The sequence below is a fragment of the Leptinotarsa decemlineata genome, unplaced genomic scaffold (genome assembly GCF_025532065.1).
Source record: "Leptinotarsa decemlineata unplaced genomic scaffold, Ldec_3_MD MMD2_tig00026347_RagTag_RagTag, whole genome shotgun sequence".
Classification (NCBI taxonomy): domain Eukaryota; kingdom Metazoa; phylum Arthropoda; class Insecta; order Coleoptera; family Chrysomelidae; genus Leptinotarsa; species Leptinotarsa decemlineata.
This window is the reverse complement of record NW_027412698.1, coordinates 3,000,267-3,021,041: the sequence shown is the minus strand read 5'-3', so window position 1 is coordinate 3,021,041 and position 20,775 is coordinate 3,000,267. Positions and strand designations below refer to the sequence as shown.

Sequence of the window (20,775 nt, the reverse complement as noted above, 5' to 3'; positions counted from 1 at the left end):
ATTCGTTTTATTTTAAAAAGGAAATACCCACTCTTGAAAAAATATTTATCGAGATAAGCCAAGATAACGATATTCCTTTGATATCCAGAAAACTTTTATGGAAAACTTTAAAAAGTATGAATTTTGCCTGGGAAAAGCACAATCGAAAGGCACTATTACTGGAAAGTGATGAAATTGTTTGCTGGAGACGAAAATATTTGACAACTATAAAGCAGTACCGCAGAGAGCAAAAGAAAATTTTTTATCTTGATGAGACGTGGATAAACGAAGGTTATATAGTCAAAAAAATGTGGCAAGATAAAAATATAACAAGTTCTCGCCAAGCTTTCATAGAAGGCCTTTCGACGGGTATTAAAGTGCCTTCGGGAAAAGGGAAGAGGCTTATAATTGCTCACATTGGAAGCGAAGACGGATTTTTAAGAGAAGGTTTGTTAAGCTTTGAGTCGTGCCGGACGGGAGATTATCATGAGGACATGAATTCGGATGTCTTCGAAGACTACTTCGGGGAAATGTTAAAATTTCTTTCAGCTGATTCGGTCGTGGTTATGGATAATGCAAGCTACCATTCAAGGCGCTTAGAGAAGGTACCAACTTCAGCTTGGAGAAAGCAAGAAATTATTAACTGGCTGTCAAATAAAGGTATTCAGTTTGAGACGAATTCAGTAAAGAAGGAACTACTAGCCATAGTAAAACAACATAAATCTCGCTTCATGAAATATGCCGTAGAAGATGTAGCAGAAAAGTATAAAGTAACCGCCATATCATTGCGAATTAAACCCTATAGAACTTATATGGGCACAAGTTAAAGGATATGTTGCAAGGCACAATACCACATTTAAAATGAAAGATGTCAAGATATTGTTTGATCAAGCCATTATGGAAATCACATCAGAAAACTGGCAAAAAGCAATCCAGCATGTTTTAAAAGAGGAAGATAAAATGTGGGAACTGGACAACTTGGTCGATCAGGTGGTTGACCCTATAATTATAACACCAGGGGATGATGACAGTTCTTCGGATGAAGACTATACTGATGTAGAATAATTTAATTGAATTGTAAATATACTGTAGCGGGATAAGCAATCTGGACAGAGACCAGTGTATCAGTGACAGTGACACTTTTGCTTAGGTTAGGGTTTAGAATTAAGGGTAGTCTGAATAATTATTTTCTCGGAAGGTTCTCGAAAATTGTACCTAGTAATCTCTAGAACATTCAATTAGGGTATAAATAGAGTGTTGTTAAACGTTAAGGGAAGTTCACAGTTTTAGTATTGTTCAAGTGTCAAATTGTAATAACGTATCCAGTAAAGTTCTTGTCGTTTTTGTGAATAAATTGATTTAAAGTCCCCACAAGTGTTTCAATACGTATAGTTCGTTCGTGTGTGTTTGTGAGTATTTCCCGATTTCGGTTCGTATATATTTTATTGTTACATTTTATATTTTTTTAATAACACTGTTCTGCTGTATTAAATTTTTATTTCCTTTAATATAATTTTTATGAATGCATATTCTTTTGGCAATTATCCCACTAGCGCGCCTCTGGCTCAGTATTTATCCGTCGATAACAATGGACAAATCCCTTAAAACCTACCTGCTCTTTATGAAACGACATAATTTTGCAATGCGGACTAGGGAAGTGACAGAATTTATTGACGGATCACCCTGTAGCGCTTTTGAATACTTAATGAGATTTTATTACTCTACACTCTTTTGAAATAGACTATATCTATATAATTCGTGAAAGTGATGCAGATTATGGAAAAACATACTTATTGCAAAATAAATCAAAATCTTATCAATCAATTGAAACAATTACATCAAAAGTTTCAGATTGTGTTTATTGAGAAATTTCTCCTATAATTGAGAATTGTAACCGTAATGAATTCGGGCAACATAGCAATTGCCTTTCTGATAAAAATTACAGAAATTGTTAAGAATCGTATAATGAGACAGATTTTTTAGACTTTTCCGCTTCTAACAATTTTGATAAAAATATTAAATCGTCTACTCCTCAGATAAGCAATCAATTAAGTAATGATATGAATCCCTTAAGAAATGTATCGTCCATAAATGAAAATATGCTGGTACCGAAAAATTTAAAATATGAATATTCTCAGACTGAGACGTGGAAAGAGAAAGGGGTCCAAAAAGACAAAAACTTAATAGGTACAAATCTAAAAAGAATACTAAAAATGTAAAAATATTGAAACAAATTCGGGAAATCCTATGCAATCCAGGGATATTGATAACGAATGACGAAAATTTTGTATCATCCATTTCAAAAAGAACTAAAACAATTTGAATTTCGCAAAAATTTGAAGACTTTCAAGAATCTTTCAAAGAACATGTTAAATGTCATTTACAAAATTTAAAACAAAAATCGAAATCATGGTTTCATCAATGGAAAATCTGACTAACCTCATCTAATTTTGCACCGATTATTAAATCCATTTCGGACAAAATCAGAATGTCCGTAATAAATTCACTTTTATATAAAAAACTTCTCGAACAGATGCAATGCTGCATGGGCAAAAATACGAACTGGAAGCAATCTCTAATTATAAAAAGATGAGTAATACAAAAGTAACATACGTTGGATTAATTGTTCATAAAAAAATCCTTAGTATGTTCTCCTGATGGTTTGGTAGGAAACGATGGAATCATTGAAATAAAGTGTCCCTATAATAATAAATTCGAAAATACTCAGATATTGCTTGCTAACAAAAAGATTCCAATATTTTAATGTCAATCAAGAATTGCTAGGAAATCAGAATTATTCCTATCAGATACAAGGTCTTCTGAATATTACAGAGAGAAAGTGGTGTGATTTATTCATTTGGACTTGGGCAGGTATATTTTCAATAAGAATACAACGAAAAAATCAATTTTAGGGGGATGCTCAAACCTTTATGTGAATTTTATTTATTCTATATTTTACCGGAGATAGCGAGAACGACCTTTAACAAGGCAAAACGTACAAGATTCGAAGAGGACTGGGTTATATATCAAGCCAACCTCAGAGAGTTCAAAAAAGTCTGCAGACGAAAACAAAGAGAAGCCTGGAGAGCCTATTGTGAGGCAGTCGAAGACTTTCCACTAGCTTCTAGGCTACAGAAGGCACTCTCAAATGACCACCATAAGACTATCGGCATCCTGACGACGAAAAATGGCGACAAAGCCGCCAACCTCCAGGAGAGTGCTGAGATTCTTATGGAAACTCACTTCCCAGGCTCTGTCTTTCCGGAACGGCGAACTGGACGGATGTACCAATAACACCCTCACAATATGACTGGCAATATGCTAGTACAGTAATTGATGAGGACAAAATAAGATGGGCTATATCGGGCTTTTCCCCCTTTAAGTCACCAGGGCCTGACGATATAAGACCAGCCCTACTTCAGTGGGGACTGGACACTCTTATGCCACACCTGGTTGGAATATTCAGAGCCTCTCTAGCTCTGAGGTATATTCCCAGTAAGTGGAGAGAAGTAAGAGTAGTATTTATACCCAAACCAGGTAGGATGGACTACACCCTACCAATAGCATTCCGACCAATTAGTCTCACATCGTTTTTTTTAAAAACCATGGAGAGGCTATGTGAGCGGTATATAAGAGATGAAGTACTTGTTAACAACCCACTTCATCCAAATCAGCATGCATATACCCCGGGATGGACTACTGATTCGGCCCTTCACCATGTGGTTGGCAGAATCGAGAGATCATTGGACAAAAAAGAATCCACCCTAGGTATATTCATAGATATTGAGGAAGCGTTTGATAAAACAACCTTTCCAACAATTACCCAGCAACTACACTCCAGGAATGTACCCCTGGTAGTAGGAGAATGGATACTCCAGATGCTCTCTAGCAGAGCAATAAGTATTAATGTAGAAGACATCACAGTAAAAGGACTGGTCATGAGGGGATGTCCACAGGGAGGGGTCTTATCACCCCTTCTCTGGAACATAGTTCTGGATACCCTAATTAATCACCTTAACAAAAATGAATTCTACACAATTGCATATGCAGATGACATAGTTATCTTGCAGACCGGCAAATTTGTAAACACACTGTGCGATAGAGCGCAGGATGGGCTCAAATTGATAGAAACATGGTGTAAGGAACACTCACTGTCGATCAATCCCAAGAAGACTGAGATGGTCCTTTTCACCAGGAAAAGAAGTTTAACGGGCTTAAAACCTCCCGAAATCTTCAAAAGCCAACTAAACTTCTCTGAAGAGGTGAAATACCTTGGTATAATGCTCGACAAGAAGCTAACATGGAACTCTCATCTACGGAGTAGAGCAAAAAGAGCATACGTGGCTTATGAGCAATGTCCGAGGACAGTGGGACGCGCATGGGGTCTTTCACCCCATGTAGTCGCCTGGATCTACACTGCAATAATAAGACCTATGTTAACGTATGGAGCCATTGCATGGTAACCGAAAGTTCTACAAGCAACGGCCATCCAAAAATTATATCAAATACAGCGACTGGCTTGTTTAAACATCACAGGAGCCATGAGAACAACACCAACCGCGGCAATGGAATTAATCACGGGTCTGACCCCTCTGGATCTGTACGTTAAGGAGGTTGCGTTAATGGCCATGGTACGATTGCACACGGCTGGTGTAAACCTAGAAGTAGGAATGGGTCGATTGAGGCTGGGCCTATGGCGGGAAGCGCTTACTACTCAACCTCTGCTGCAGGCAACAAGTGATGCAATTGAACCCAGTTTGGGTTTAATAAACCCTACAAAATACAAATTAAGCAGAACACAGAGTCAGATGCTACAAATGCAATACGGATTTATACAGATGGCTCAAAAACCAAAGAAGGCTCAGGATGTGGAGTGTACTCCAGATCACTAAGCCTAAGGATTAGGTGGGGAATGGGAAGAAATACCAGCGTGGTCCAAACAGAACTGGCTGGTATCTCAATCGCCACAAAAGAAATAACCAAGAAAAGAATTTCTGGCAAAAACATAACAATCTGCACTGATAGCAGACAAGCACTATTAGCCTTGAACAGACACCGTGTTACTTCAGGGCTTGCACTAGAGTGCCACCAAGATTTAGCAAAGCCTCGGTAGATAATAACATTATCCTGAGGTGGGTTAAAGGGCACGACAGGAGTAAAGGTAATCGCATTGCCGACTTTTTAGCCAAGGAAGCGGCTGGACTAAGAATTTTAGGACCCAGTGGCACCCACGGCCTGATGACTTCGACAATTGCAGAACTAGTCAAATGTTACACCCATGCTCAATCTTTAAAGAGATGGGATAAAATCAAAGAATGTAATCTTGCCAGGATCACCTTGGGCGACCCTGGGAAGCTGGCGCCGAAGAAATATCTGGCGATGACCAGGAAAAATCTACGCCTTACAGTAGGATTTCTGACTGGCCACTGTCAGCTAAGGAAACACCTACATAATATGGGGCTAGTGGACACACCTCTATGCAGGATGTGTGAACAGGAAGATGAGACTGTCAGGCATGTCTTGTGCGAGTGCCCGGAGTTATCGTCAATAAGAGTGTGTGTTCGGCGAGTCTTGGCCTACACCTGCCGATATAAAGGAGATGTCACCCAGTGACCTGTCCACCTTCCTGGAAAGGACAGGATGGACGACGACCTAGGAGGACAACTCCTCGGGAGGATGTACAATGGGTCACATGTGGCCTAAGTGCGTGGGCTTACACTCACCCTCCCTACTCTACAGATACAGATACCGGAGATAGTTGACCCCAATATTATAACATAGAGCGAAGAGGACTAAATTAACGATATTATTAAAAATAACCAGAAAATTAATCCTGTTCTAGACTTTTTTGAGAATGACCTCGTGAAACACTCAAAATATTATGAGAAATGCAGTGAATGTGGAATTTTGTCGTAGATAAGTACAAACACATTTTTTCCGCAGAGTTACGATTTATCGATTTCAAAACATAATATGGAAGGCAATTTTTAACATATTTCGCAATGAAATACTGCTTATCGGCTTTATATGAACAATGCCTTCTTGAATCTATCTTATTATTGATAACGACTGGAACTCACGCCATAATGCATTGCGGTAATGAATTAGAATCTACTTTTTATGACAAACTACCTGAAATCAAAAAAGCTCGAAAATTATTCTTCCAATAATTATTGGTACTCTTCGTAATCGCGACTATTGGGTCTAAGCTTTAGCCGAATTGAAAACTAAACAGTTTATACAGGGTCTTTCACGACGAGCGTTCGTTAGGAATATATGGAGAACGATTCAAAATAAAAACTTGAAATTTTGTGGTAGTAGGTTTTACAAAATGGCCTTCTCTACTGAAATATTTTCAACTTCCGGTCTCTTTCCGTTATACCGGAAGTTGAGGACAACTTCCTTATTTCAAATATAATACCCTCTATTTTATTACATTTTTGAATTTCTCATTACATTTTAGACCCACTTTGTATAGTAATGTCTACACCCAAATTTGTTAGTTTTCGAGATATTGAATTTTTTCTGAAAAATTTAACAGTAACAGCACCACTCCGAAAAAAGCATAAATCATAGACAGTAACAGTTGAAAATGTGAAATTTCACAGAATCACACCTTAAGCATAAAGTCATGAACAGGTCCATCGAATTTTCGAAAATAATTTACAGGGTGGTCAAAATTTCCATCTAAAACATAACATCGAGAAAACTGATGAAACACGATTTTTTCAAATGGAAACCATAGACTATTCTATTATTTTTGGATACTACGAAAAAAAGATATCAAATTCATGAAGAATGTCCTATACCCAAAATACACTCCTGGCAAGCTATATCCGATTTTGGGAAATATTTGAAATGTAAATCATTCGAAGCAATACCAAACCAAGAAAACTTCGAAAACAAATGAACTAATATTAACTCTGTCGTTGGTAAATGGTAACTCGACATGAAAATGGATGGATTGAAATATAATACTATCAGAGAGATGAATTATATCTTTGTTTATTGATATCGAATACAGTAATTTTATTTTGTTTATATTTTTTAGGTTTGATTTTACTTTAATTTCAGAATTTAACTTAATTTCTTTAAATTCAAATAATATTGTGGTTCATTTCAACAGATGTTCAAAGACATATGTCTCATTCAGCAACTTTCATAGTAATGTAATCATGCAAAAAACTCGAAACATACTATGTTTGTTGTCTTTTCAACTTATGTACTACTATATTATGATGACCAATAAATTATTATCTTATCTTATCTTATCTTATCTAAACATATGTACATTCTAAATCCACGTATTTCCGTTTTGCAAAAGGCGATATTTTGGAGACTTTAAACAAAATTTGAAAAAACTTAATTCCGGAGATATTTCCAAGAATCAGTATACTTATCTTGATATATATATATATATATATATATATATATATATATATATATATATATATATATATATTTCGTTGAATATTCAACAGTTGCTTGTCATATTGGTAATTCTGTGGTAGGGGTTGTTGATGATGTGGAGTCCAATTTTCTCCTCCTGGTGAAGAGGATAACCACAGTTTTGCTGGAGTTGACACATATCTGGCATAGAAGTTTAGATCCAGTGAGTTTTGGTCGATTTTATACCTTTCCTAGCCAGAGACGATCCTATAGATTTAGGTAGGGCATTGTCAAATGCTCCTTCAATAACTAGAAATACAGCAACCGCAATCTCCTTATTGTCAAGGTATTGGGATATTTTCTCTACAAGGTTGTTCAATGATAAATCTGTCGATTTGCCGGTTTGGTAAGCATACTGGTGGTTATTTAGGCGAGATGCATATAATGCCAGCCTGTTAATGTGTCCGTCCAGTATCCTCTCAAGTCCTTTACCACCGTTGCTGCCAACCAACTGGGTGGTATATAGTTCCACGCCATAACTTCAAGATAATATTCTTTACTGACCGTACGACCATGTGGCAAGAACTCTTGATGCACTACGCCACGGTGACCGAAGAATACAGTGAGTAAAACCTCGACAATTGATCGAACTTAGCGTGCTTTTTTTGGTCTTAGGACGATTCGACTTTGGTTTCGATGTCATAACCATATACCCATAATTTTGTCACCAGTTAGGACCCTTTTGAACAAATCTGGATCACTCGAAATTCAGCAATTTTGGAACTAATTTCGCTGTCACACGCTTCATGCCTAAAATTTCTGAAAAATTTGCCGACCAATATATCGACATCCTACACAACTTCTATAATAGTGATTGTAACAATTTTCTTCATTTTCTCAACATTTTCATCAGTTGTTGATGTGCTGGGGCGTCCATGGCGAGTGTTGTCAGTCACATCTTCTCGACTTAGAACAAAAATGAAGCCACTCTTGCTCATATTTGACATTTCTGTCTGGAATGAATCTTGTATTCAGTTTTTTTTTCGAATATTTCTTGATTTATTGACTTCGCAAAAAATATATCACTCGTCTAAGAAATCTCATACCAGTGATGATGTCTCCCGCAGTAGTAAATGAGACGTTTGGAACTACAAGTTCCATTTGATCACGGCCTACTAGCCCGGATTTTGTTCTCTCTATTCGTGACCAAAGAAAAGAAGAAAGCAATCAATGTCAAAAAAATAACTCTATAACTACATGATCTACACATTTCTGAATAGAGTTACTATGTTGGAATTGATTGTTTCCTACCTATCTTTGGAAGATTTCAAATTTTTTTTTGTGTAAAAAACAAGAAATCTAAAACCGTTCTTTCCCAATAACAGAAGTTGCTTCCCGCAAAATGTTCTATTACACAAACTGATAGTTCGATAGCTGTGAAATTTGTACATTTGTTTTTTGGAAGTTAGAGTTAACTACGATCATACGGATTAAATGCTAGCAGCGCCATCTGTTTGTTAGCCTACGAACTTTTCAGTCCACCTAATACATATGAAAACAGTCATGACATAATCTGTTCTCTTATATGTTGATTATCTCGAATGAAATGGAACATTGATTCACTGCATTTTTTTTCATTTGGATCTGTGGCGCCCCCTATTTTCTGACCACGTTCATCCAGCTTACATGATTATTTTATTGTAGCGTATATGATTATTTTATGTAGGTTAAACGTATATTGAAGCGTATATTTGTTGTATGTGTATGTATGGCTGGGTTGAGGGGGCGCGTGTAGAGGTTGGTGCATGATACTTTTGTGTTAATATTTATATAACGTTTATGTTTATTTTATATGTTTACCTTTTATAACTCGTTCATACCTTTTATACCTTGTTCATACCTTCATTTCATGTGAGTTGAGTATACTTTGAGTGGTTTATTAATATACCAATTTTTCAAAAATTTTTGTGTTTACATTGTTGGGCCGGGTACTTCTCGGACCACCCATATCATGTACATCATATATGATGGAAATCAACAAAATTCAATTTTGAACCACTGAAACATGAAAAACCAATCAATCAATCGAAACTGTGGTTCAGTTTCTAAGAAAAATAGTTCTTATTGACAAATAAGCTGTTAGATTCACGAATCTACAGAAGATATTCACCGAACGTGTTCACAGTGTCATTACAAGCAGTAAAATGATGAAAATGATATGTGTGATTGATGACTTGTTTACTATATGGTAATTCATGATCACTTAATTGAAATGAATAAAAACACTTTTGTCTAAATACCACTGGTAAATTTTATCTACACAACCGGTTTCGGGTTTGACCCCATTATCTCTAAATATATATAACTCAAAGATTACTGACTGACTGACATAGTGATCTAACAACGCACAGCTCAAACCGCTGGACGGATCGAGCTGAAATTTGGCATACAGGTAGATGTTATGACGTAGGTATACACTAAGAAAGGATTTTGATAAATTCCACCCCTAAGAGGATGAAATAAGGGATGATGGAGGATGAGAATGTATTAGTTTGAACCTATCAGTTCCTAATGAAGCGAATAAATTAAGACGAACAAAATGTTGACAATAGATGGCGTTGGTAGTATTTTAAAACGCGATATCGTTGTGTTTTCCCTGAGTTACATATACCCGATGATGAATAGCTGCCGTATCTAATGGTACATACTATACCTAAATATTTCTAGCGCATTATATTTGACGATTTTGGCTGTTCTTTTCTTGGCATATTTTGGATTGCATTTGCTTTGTTTTGGTTTAGTAGTTTTAGTTATAGACTCTGCTTTGTATTTGGCATTTGATTTGTTTTCGTTTGGTTCAAGTATATATTTTGTCGGTTAGACTTTTTCAAAATGGCTAAAGAAAATCTGAACGTTAATGGAGAAGTTGAAGAATGTACTGTCGTCCCTATTGTAGGTGACGGTGCATGTTTGTTTCGTGCTCTCTTATTTAACCCTTAGTCGACTAACGGTACTTTAAAGTCCAAGCGTTTCAAAGTTCCATATCTTCAACAGAAAATATATTTGGCTGCCGAGGGCCTGTTGGTACGTTAAAGTACATTAGAATAACCAACTGAATAAACGCCTGAATGTAGGCAGCTAATAATGCATGTCAAAAGTAAGGTTGAAGTTAATGTGTCACAGGTGGTTTATCAACTCTAAAAAAATTCTACTTTTACTGTGTTTTATCAAGCCTGAGGTGAGTAAATCTATATTTTTCACAATAATCATGGCTTATATAATGTGCTAGCCAATACTTTTCAACAAATGAGATACTAATATCTCGTAAATCGGGTAAATTATAATTGGTACCTAGAAGTACCTTCAGTTTTATATGGCTGCTTTTGTAAAGTTTGTAGTGGACATTTTAGGTAAACTACAATTGAAGCTACATTACTAGATTTTCCTCCGTGTTTTAAGTCAACTATTAGTGGTATTTTTGTTATAGATGGAAAAAAGACCGATATTGGACCAGACCATTGACTGACGTTGAATTGCTCGCAGCAGCTGAAGAAGCATATGAGGATTGTATATTTGCATTAGATAATAATTATGATACAGATATAGAAGACGACGATGCATTAGAAGAAAATGAGGACATGCCATTAGCAGACGTAGAACATCCGCAAGTAGGAAATCCAAATCCAAACGAAACAATATATGAAGCAGAACACTCTGATTTTGATTCAGATGACAATATTCCTCTTTCTGAACTATTGCATATAGAAAAAGCCCAAGAGAGAAAGTGGAGAAAGAAAGATATGCATGAGATAACCGCAGATTATGATTATTTTGTGGGGCCAGTGGACAATTGTTTTGAAAATTGCAACTCGCCCACCGATGTTTTTTTGAGGTTTTTGTTGCCTGTTGTGGAAGATTTAGTTTTCCAGAGTAATTTGTATGCAATACAAAGAGGCAAACAACTGAACCTCACAAAAGAAGAACTGTACGTATTTAATGGAATAAACCAATCGATGGGTTATCATAGACTGCCTTCTTGGAAGCATTATTGGTCCACAGGCGATAATATGGCTATACCATTTTTAAGTTCCAGAATGAGACGAGATCGTTTTGATGCAATTCTCAGTAATTTGCATGTAAACGACAATACGATGATATCTCCCAACAATGACGATAAACTTTATAAGTTGCGTCCTTTTATGCAAACATGGAATCAAACTTTCGACAAACTTTATAAAGGAACACGGGAAGTTAGCATCGACGAGAGCATGATATTATTCAAGGGCAGAAGTAGTATCAAACAGTATAACCCAATGAAGCAGATCAAGCGTGCATGGCAGATCAAAGGGGCTATATTATGAAATTCGACGTATATCAAGGCAAAAATCGATCAGAAACTGATAAGTTTCCGGGATTTGGTCTTGGAGAAAAAGTTGTTCTAATTCTAACTGAAAATGAATGGGGAAAGAACAGTAAAGTGTATTTCGATAACGTTTTTACATCCATTCCTCTTCTGGGAATATTGAAAGCTGAAAAAGTAATGGCCTGTGGAACTATACGTCAAACTAGAAAATTCATGCCAAAAAATTTGATACCAGATAAAAATATGAAAAGGGGTGACTACGACATTAGGCATTCCAATTTAGATAATGGTGTTTTCAAATGGAAGGACAGCAAACCTATTATCTTTTGCAGTAATTATCACGGAAGCGAAGAAACAACTGTGAAACGGAAGCAAAAGGATGGTACATCAATCGATGTCATCTGTCCTTATATTGTAAAATATTATAATCAAAATATGGGCGGCGTTGACCACGCTGATCAACTTCGTGCCGCCTATGGTTTATCTAGACGGTCAAAAAAATGGTGGCACCGATTATTCTGGGGAATGCTTGATATTGTTGTCATTAACTCTTACATTGCCTACTGTCAACTTTTTCCATCAATTAGGTTACTCGAATATCGAAAGTGCAAGGCTTGACGAATTATTCACAATTGGCCAAGGGAACGAAAAGAAAATCTTCTGAACAAAATTCTACCACGAACGCACCACCAAAACGCCGTAAGACTAACTACTCCGTAGTAAACGACGTGAGGTTAGCCAATAAAGGTATGCAGCCAGGAAGGTATACAATCTAGACCTCATTCCAAGTGTTCCACTTGCAACATTCATCTTTGCAGTAATATAAAGAAGAATTGCTTCAAAAGATTTCATGAAATACAGATATAATTATGTTCAGCTGTGATAATTTTTAATAAAATAAGCCAATTTCAATTTTTTTTGTTTTGGTACCATTGCAGCTGACGGTACTCAAGAGTACCGCCATTTTTTTTCAAAGAAAGATAGTTCGTAAAATTCTCAAAAAAATTAAACCCTAATTTTCAATCACCTAAATAATATAACAAATATTTTCGAATATTTCAATACTCCGGCAACTAAGGGTTAAAGTGAACTCATAGTGATACTCGCCTGGACTCTGATGATCTTTTGTTTTTTTATTGTTCTTGTGTAGATTTGTAGTATAGTTTTTCTCTCTTAGAAAATTTCGTCTTGAAAATGCCATCTGAGATGATGGCGAAACGTCGACTATCGAATAGTACACAACGGATGAACACCCGGAAAAACAACACATCATATATATATATATATATATATATATATATATATATATATATAAATTCCAATGAACAATACTTATATCATAACAACATATATATATATATATATATATATATATATATATATATATATATATATATATATATATATATATATATATATATATATATATATATATATATATATATATATATATATATATATAAAATCTAGAAAGGTTAATGCAGTCAAGCTGCTGGAAAATAATTCCATGAAAATCAAAAAATAAATAGATAAGTACTCTTTGATCATTCTGTATACCGGTGGCTCTTAAATTGAAATCAATATGGGAATGATCAAAGAGTACTTATCTATTTAATTTATATATATATATATATATATATATATATATATATATATATTATTATGATATAAGTATTGTTCATTGGAATTTTGACAAAACCTAATTAGCTCATAAGTTGTTCATTTGAAGTACAGATTAGATACCTTACCTTAAGTAGAAATTTCTTATCGTTTGTTTTCAGTATAATGGTTACGCACATATATTAACAACAAATAATCTTTCCTCAATCAGTTTGTTTCCACTGAAGCTCAAATGTCACAATCCATGATTAAAAATGATTAATCACCATTCATATATATTGCCTGAAACACAAAAACAAATTAATAAACAATTTAGATCAATATCAGCAAACAAAATAACATTACAAATTCATTCAAAATTATCTAAATCAATATGTAGTAAGTACATCAAAGGGTAACTGAAAACAACACTCAGTATATGATAAAACCATGTAGTAAAAATGTTGTCAAGCCTACTAAGTTATTGTTAATGGAAAGAGTTCATAAAATGTGCAAATTCCTGATTTCAAAAATAAATATTGTAAAATTGAAAATGTGAACTGTCATAAGACAATCAAAATTGTTAATATTAGATATTAGATTAAGTATGTTTATCCAAATGGTGAATAAACTAAGGTTAGTTTGTATAAAGTGCCAAAAAGTTTCAAATTATAACAAGTTGACATGATCTAGAATTTTCGAGAATTGGTTGCCAAGGAAATGAGGAGTTTATTGATGGGGGAAGCGAAGAGAGTCGATGAAGAACACTGGAAGTGGAAGCACGTTGAAATTTCGCTAAGTTTTTGAAAATTGAATTTAATTTGAAAATAGTAGGTGAAAATATTTAAAAATAAATAAAAATCCAGTAATGATAATTAGTGTGAACAAGCAGCTAATTGAAACTTACCAGGATATCCAGTTTTAGAAATTCCAACTAGACCAGTCACAGCTTCTAGATCATATTAAGGTAAAATAAAACCTATATACCATTCCAAAACATGTTGCTGATATAAGGAGGCAGGAGAGACTTTTTCATCATTCAGTGATCACAAACTCAATAAACATTATTTCACCATTTCGAACATTAATTTACAAATCATAACATTGTGAAAATTGTTTTTGTCGATAAATCAATATTTGTCACTTTCCAGTCATTCACTGTTTATTCACAAACAGAAAACTGTCATTCTATGATTAAGGTTAGAAATCATAGAACAAACATTACCATAGAGTGGTAATCTGTACTCGTTTTAGATTAAGTTATGTTTCGCAGATTCTAGGTAGTGATAAGGTGATTAATATCAATGCTGTTTTTTTTTCAAATTTTACATTATATTTATTTAGCATTTTGAAATTTTATTTGGCACAATAAATTTTGATAAACATCGAAGACCTTTCCAAGAAATCTACCTGTGGAGAGAGAGGGCGCTGCATGCTTTTTAAATCCGACTGAGCTGAGCTAGACAAGGTAGGAAGTTTCCTTTAGGATAGGGTATCACCTAAAGTACAGGTTGTCAAAATTTTAGTAAACATATAATAATAATAAAGAATATAACAAGTAAATTCAGAACCCATTTATTAATATAAAAAATTAATCAAAACAATTCACTTCAAAATAAATCACAAATCACAATTATACCAGGATATATTGTATAATAATATATATATATATATATATATATATATATATATATATATATATATATATATACATAATTATATATAATTTTCATACACGAAAGAGATCCTGCAGGAGCCAAGAGGGCTTCCTGGCACTGGTCTTTTGGGAGGCTCGGCGTTGACTAACGTACCCACTTGCCTAGCCGGGCACAAACGTCGACATTTTTATTTAAATTTAACAAAAATGGATCGTGAATTTCAAATTCACTCTACACCGAGTCCTCTACATGGCGCTGGCCACCGTGGGGCCGAATTTTCGCATAGCGAAAATAATACTGTGAATAGCGTTCTGCCAGATAATCCATTTGAGTCACTTGCGAATCCGGATATGGTTGATGAGGTATCGACTTTCCGAAACGCTCAAGGTGATTCTTATAGAGTCGTGAGCGAGCATGAGTATTCGGAGGAGGTAGGCCAACAGAGAGGCAACGCAGCATTCGTGGAAGGAGACAGGCTGTTTTCGAATTTAAGCCTAGATAAAAAAATCCGATGGCGCCCAGAAAACCACCAAGAAAAGGAACCAGAAACGGTTGCAAATAGTGACGACCCGATTAGTCGGCTAGCGACAGTTTTGCTAACCGCGATAAATCAAGGGAACGCAAATCAAGGAAGCCGGCTGGACGTAGGTCGATTGCCGACGTTCTACGGGTTCGAGAACGAGAACCTGGAAGAATTTATTAAACAGCTGGAGGCAGAGCTGCTGTGGTGCAAAATCCCGAAGGGCGAATGGGTAAAGATCCTATTCGGCCAGCTAGCAGACAAGGCTGCGGAGTGGGCAGCAGTTTATAGATACAGCCAAATTAGCTGGACTACGTTGGTGAATAGAATCTTATACGTTACAATAGTCCCGAAGTATTGTCCAGGCTGAATGTTAAGTTCTATGGGGAAAAACAGGGAAAGAACACCAAAGCAGATGTGTTCATCATAGAAAAGGTCGGCCTGGCAATAAGGCTGTTTCCGGGAATGGAGGAAAGATCGATTCTTCCTGTAATCATAAATCTGCTGAGCCCGGAAATACGCTGCTTCCTCAGGAGTCGAATTCCTGAGGACTTGGAGGAGGCAACTTCCATAGAGGACGACCTCTATAGGCAGAAGAACAACAGTTCGACTGCAACTGGGAATAGTAACCAGAACCGAAGCCGTCCTGATAATAGCATGAATCCCCAGACAGGGCCAATATATATCCCTCCCCAAGGCCGAGGCGACTATAGGCGACTATAGAGGCGACTGCGGCCGGTGAACTCGTCAGCCAGAAATGGCCGAAACGAGGACAGGAACCTAATCTCCACCTAGGAGAGCGGTGAATACAATGTCCGAGAGCCCAGAGTCGCTGCCGAAAAACTAGGCGCTTGCACAGGCGCGGTTGGCGGCGGTCTGTGCAATCAGAAAAATGAGGAAAAAAAAACGCCGAATTAAGACATAAACTTTCCTGTGTAAATAATTTTACTGAAGACTGTTACCCAATGAAGGAGCAGAAACCCCCCCACTTTGGACGGACTCTACCTAGGGTCCGGATAAGCATCGATAATGAGGAAGTAACGACACTGGGGCCTCAAGTAATTTCGTGCGGGCCGATGAGTTATCGCACAAAAACTTGAAGGACCTCCCTAATTCCGGAATAGTGCAGATGGGATGCTCAAATAACGTGAGCCGGAGTGTAGGCCAGATTACTGTGAACCTGGAAATCGAAGAGAGAAAATTTTCTTTGAGGTTCACAGTATTGAAGGACCTACACGAGCAGGTTATTTTGGGCATGCCCTTTCTGAAGGAACAGGAGGCAAGTTTAGATATCGGGCGTGGTACGATGTACTTTGGTAAGGCTCCCAGGCTATCAGTATTCTTCCAGGGGGAAACCCTCAGAAGGACCCCTAAGGATGCCGCGTCACTGCAGCTCGATGATAACCAATTTGATCTAGAGACGAAATCGGCAATAATGCCAGTTCTCGAAGCGTATAAAGACGTCTTCGAGGAAACTATCAGGCAACCGCAGACGAAGGCGATCTTACATAAGATCCAAGTTAAAGAGGAGAGACTCTTCCGTCAAATGCGGTATGCTAAAATGTCAGAGGAGAGAAAGCAGATTGTTCATGAGGAAATCAATAAATTACTGGAGGCGGGCGTAATTGCGAGGAGCACGTCCCCGTATTGTTCTCCAGTAGTCCTGGTTCCGAAGAAAGGCGGGAAATTACGATTCTGCGTTGATTACTGTCAAATCAATAAGTTAATAGTGTCCGAAGCGCCCCACCTTCCCCCAATCCAGGAGACGGTCCGGGAAATGGGGAAAGCTAAGATCTTCAGCACCTTGGATTTGAGGAACGAGTTTTGGCAAGCCCCACTCGAGAAGGACTCAAGGAAATATACTGCCTTCGGGGGACCCGATGGGTCAGTTTACGAGTTCAAAGTCTTGAGTTTCGGATTGAAGAACGGGCCAGCCGTTTTTCAGAAACTTATGTCCGAGGTACTGGCGGGGTTAGTGGATAAATTCTGCAAAGTATATCTAGACGATATAATTGTCTACTCCAACAACATCATGGAGCATTGCGACCACTTGACCAGGATACTGGAGAGACTGCGGACGCACGGGCTGTGGCTTTTTCCAGGAAAGTGCACTTTTGGTTCTTCGACCTTGAACTACCTGGGGAGGGTTGTATCCGAAACGGGTAACTCTCCTCAGGAAAGTCACATTCTCAATGTCAAGAACTTTGCCATGCCAACCTCAGTAAAACAGTTGAGAGGCTTTCTGGGTACCGCGGGTTGGCTACGCGAATACATTTCAAATTTCGCAGAATTGGCAGCCCCGCTTACCGATTTAATCGACAAGAGAAAGAAGTTTAAATGGAACGCCGACGCGAAGTATAGCTTCCAGCGGATAAAATCCGCCGTGTCGCAGCCACTACACCTGGCAAGGCCCGATCCGACTAGGCCGTATTATTTGTAAACAGACGCAAGTCAGGTCGTTATCGGGGCCGTATTGTTCCAGAAAAGTAAAGGTTCTGAAGTTCGAGATGTGATAGCGTATAGTAGCGCGAAGTTGAATGATACTGAGCGACGCTATCACATCAACGAAATCGAATGCCTGGCGGTAGTGTGGGCGGTAAAGAAGTACCGGCACTACCTGCAGGACGGAAAATTTACCTTACTAACAGACAGTTCGGCGTTAACTTGGCTCAACCGGATGAAGGATGACAGAGCCAAGTTAACCAGATGGGCACTCTTGTTGCAGGAGTATGACTTTGATGTCACCCACGTTACGGGTAAGCTTAATCAGTTACCTGACTTCCTTTCGAGGAACCCTGTAGAGGAAGAAACCCAGGCGGACCTGGAAAAAGAGTCGGAGAGAATGTTCTTTCCGCACATAGAAAGGGAGCATGAGGACGACATTTCCGAAGACATAATGTCTTGCCTGATGGAAGAAGTTGCGGAGATGTTCAACATGTGCGACATGGTTTCCTTATACCATGATGCTGAAATTCTCATGGAAATGAGAACTTTGTTCGATCAAATTGCTCAGGAGCAGAAGGGCAGTGAGGGGATTAGACGGTTCAGGATGCGTATTGAAAGGGCGCGCGGAAATCCTGAACCAAATTCCTATGAGCAAAGAATTCTCAACGACTTCAGGATGGAAGATGACCTCCTATATTATATAGGACCAGCAGGGGACTGCAGGAGACTGTTAGTCCCAAGAAGATGCTGGAACGTGATCATTAAGAAATATCACGACGAATGGGGCCATCCTGGAGTTGACGAGTCGGCATTTTTACTGGTCGAACATGCGCAAGCAAGCCAAGGAATATATTACAACTTGCTTGCGCCACGACCAAGGCCGCGAAGCCACAGACCCCTGCAGGACAGAGACCTCTCGAGCCCGAGAGACCTTGGCAGGTCGTCTCAGTAGACGTCCTCGGGCCATACCCTGCAGGAGACAGCGGAAATAAATACCTGATCGTGGCTGTCGACTGCTTTTCTAAATGGACAGCAATTGTTTATATTTTTTATATAGGGGGAACCGGCGAGTTTCAGGGAAATGCCGTTTTCATTCAGTTAGATAGGGATATCATGTTTTCTTCAAAGAAACATCGATAGAACTTTTAACTAGCTTTCGTTTGATACCAAAACCATTATTGTAATGAGAATGGTTTAGATTTCATTTAGATTTTCGTCCGGTGTGAAAATATAATCGTCAAAGGAATTTCGCCAACAGTTTCCAGAAAATCGTAAAATTGCATGTACCTAAATTTTCTGATTTGAAAAGTGTTTTTCGACCAGAAGGGTTGAGAATAGGGGGAAAGTCGATTAGACTTTTATGTTCAGCACATCGAATAGAATACCGGAGCTGAAAAAAATTGAGAAAAATCCAATTTTTCCGGAAGGCAAATTCTTCGCGAATCACGCGATTTCTAAGGCTAAATTGCATGTAACTTTTCTGATTTGAAACGTGTTTTTCGACCAGAAGGGTTGAGAATAGGGGGAAAGTCGATTAGACTTTTATGTTCAGCACATCGAATAGAATACCGGAGCTGAAAAAAATTGTGAAAAATCCAATTTTTCCGGAAGGCAAATTTTTCGCGAATCACGCGATTTCTAAGGCTTCTGATTGGCTTAGAGAGGAGAATCATACGATCAGAAGTGGTTTCTGATTGATAGCGAGATTTGGGCCATAAACGTATTTATATGCGAGGGTCGTTTCATCGGGATCAGTCGACCAGAATCCATAGACACGTACAGACGTGTTGTTCTACGAGTTTTATATTGTGCCCGAAATTGATGTGTTAGAGAGAGAAGCGATAAATTGCGATTTGCTGAGTTTGAACGAGAATTGGTTTGAGAAAGCTGCTATTGAACTTCAACTGGGATAGTTGAAGATTTACAATTGAATTCGTATCTCTGGTTCTTTTTAGGACTGAATAGAGATTAAATATTTTCCAAGGAGATTTTTCCGGATTTTTATTTCAAGTATTCGACTTTGAAAGAATTCGTCGTCGTTTAAAGTGAATTCAAAGCTCTGGCTCTTATCCAAGGATATTTTTCGGAAACTTCAACTTGCTGCGGTTGGAGAATTTTTTGAGATTTCTTCGAATTTTTCAAAAGAATTCGATCTCTGGTCCTTCTCAGGACTCAATAGAGATAATTTCGAGTAGGGATTTACAGGAGGATTTTTAGAAGGCGTTTCAGAGGTTTCCTTTGTGTACTGTCGCAGTGCTGGACTTGACGGAAGCTGACTTGGAGTAGCGGTGCTCCTGGGTCAAGTGGACTCAGATCAGGGCGAATTGCTGCCCGGAATTTTTTTTTCGGCGTTGCGGTTCCTTGTGTCGCGCCAGAGGAAGCAGTCCAAATCCTACCGAGGAAAAGTAGGTCTCCACTAAAGTTGCCCACTCTCAGGTATTAAGGCTAACCTTGCGGTGATAACTGGCCTGGTATAACGAGATTAAAGCGGGAGAGTCAAGCCTCTGGGCTATCGACTCGACGTAACCGTTGAGACCCTCCAGGACTACGATACCTTTTATCCACACATCCTGCGGACGGCCCTCATCCTAGGGTGCGGTTCATCAGTTAGGTTCCGTGATCCTAAACTGTTAGCTCGGTTCACTCTGTAGGTCTTGGTTAGAAAATTAATTTCGCGATCCAGGAGTGTTAGCTTACCGTGAATCCTACCCTCTGACTGTTTCCAAGCCAGAGCCATAGTAGGGAATTTTCAAAAACGCAATGCAGACTGGGGCAAGACAAGCGCGAGCGCAACTCACAAGATTTACGACGGTGCAAAATCG

General features: G+C 37.9%; 1 long non-coding RNA gene across 1 annotated transcript in view; it reads right to left on the bottom strand.

The window, feature by feature from the left end:
- LOC141486146 (uncharacterized) overlaps positions 1–20,775 on the bottom strand; it is a 216,556-nt gene that overhangs the window by 24,565 nt on the left and 171,216 nt on the right. The window contains exons 3-4 of the long non-coding RNA XR_012467668.1: positions 14,238–14,829; positions 13,480–13,633 (exon numbers count right to left, since the gene is read on the bottom strand). This is a non-coding gene — a long non-coding RNA (uncharacterized lncRNA). The remainder of the gene's footprint in view (positions 1–13,479; positions 13,634–14,237; positions 14,830–20,775) is intronic.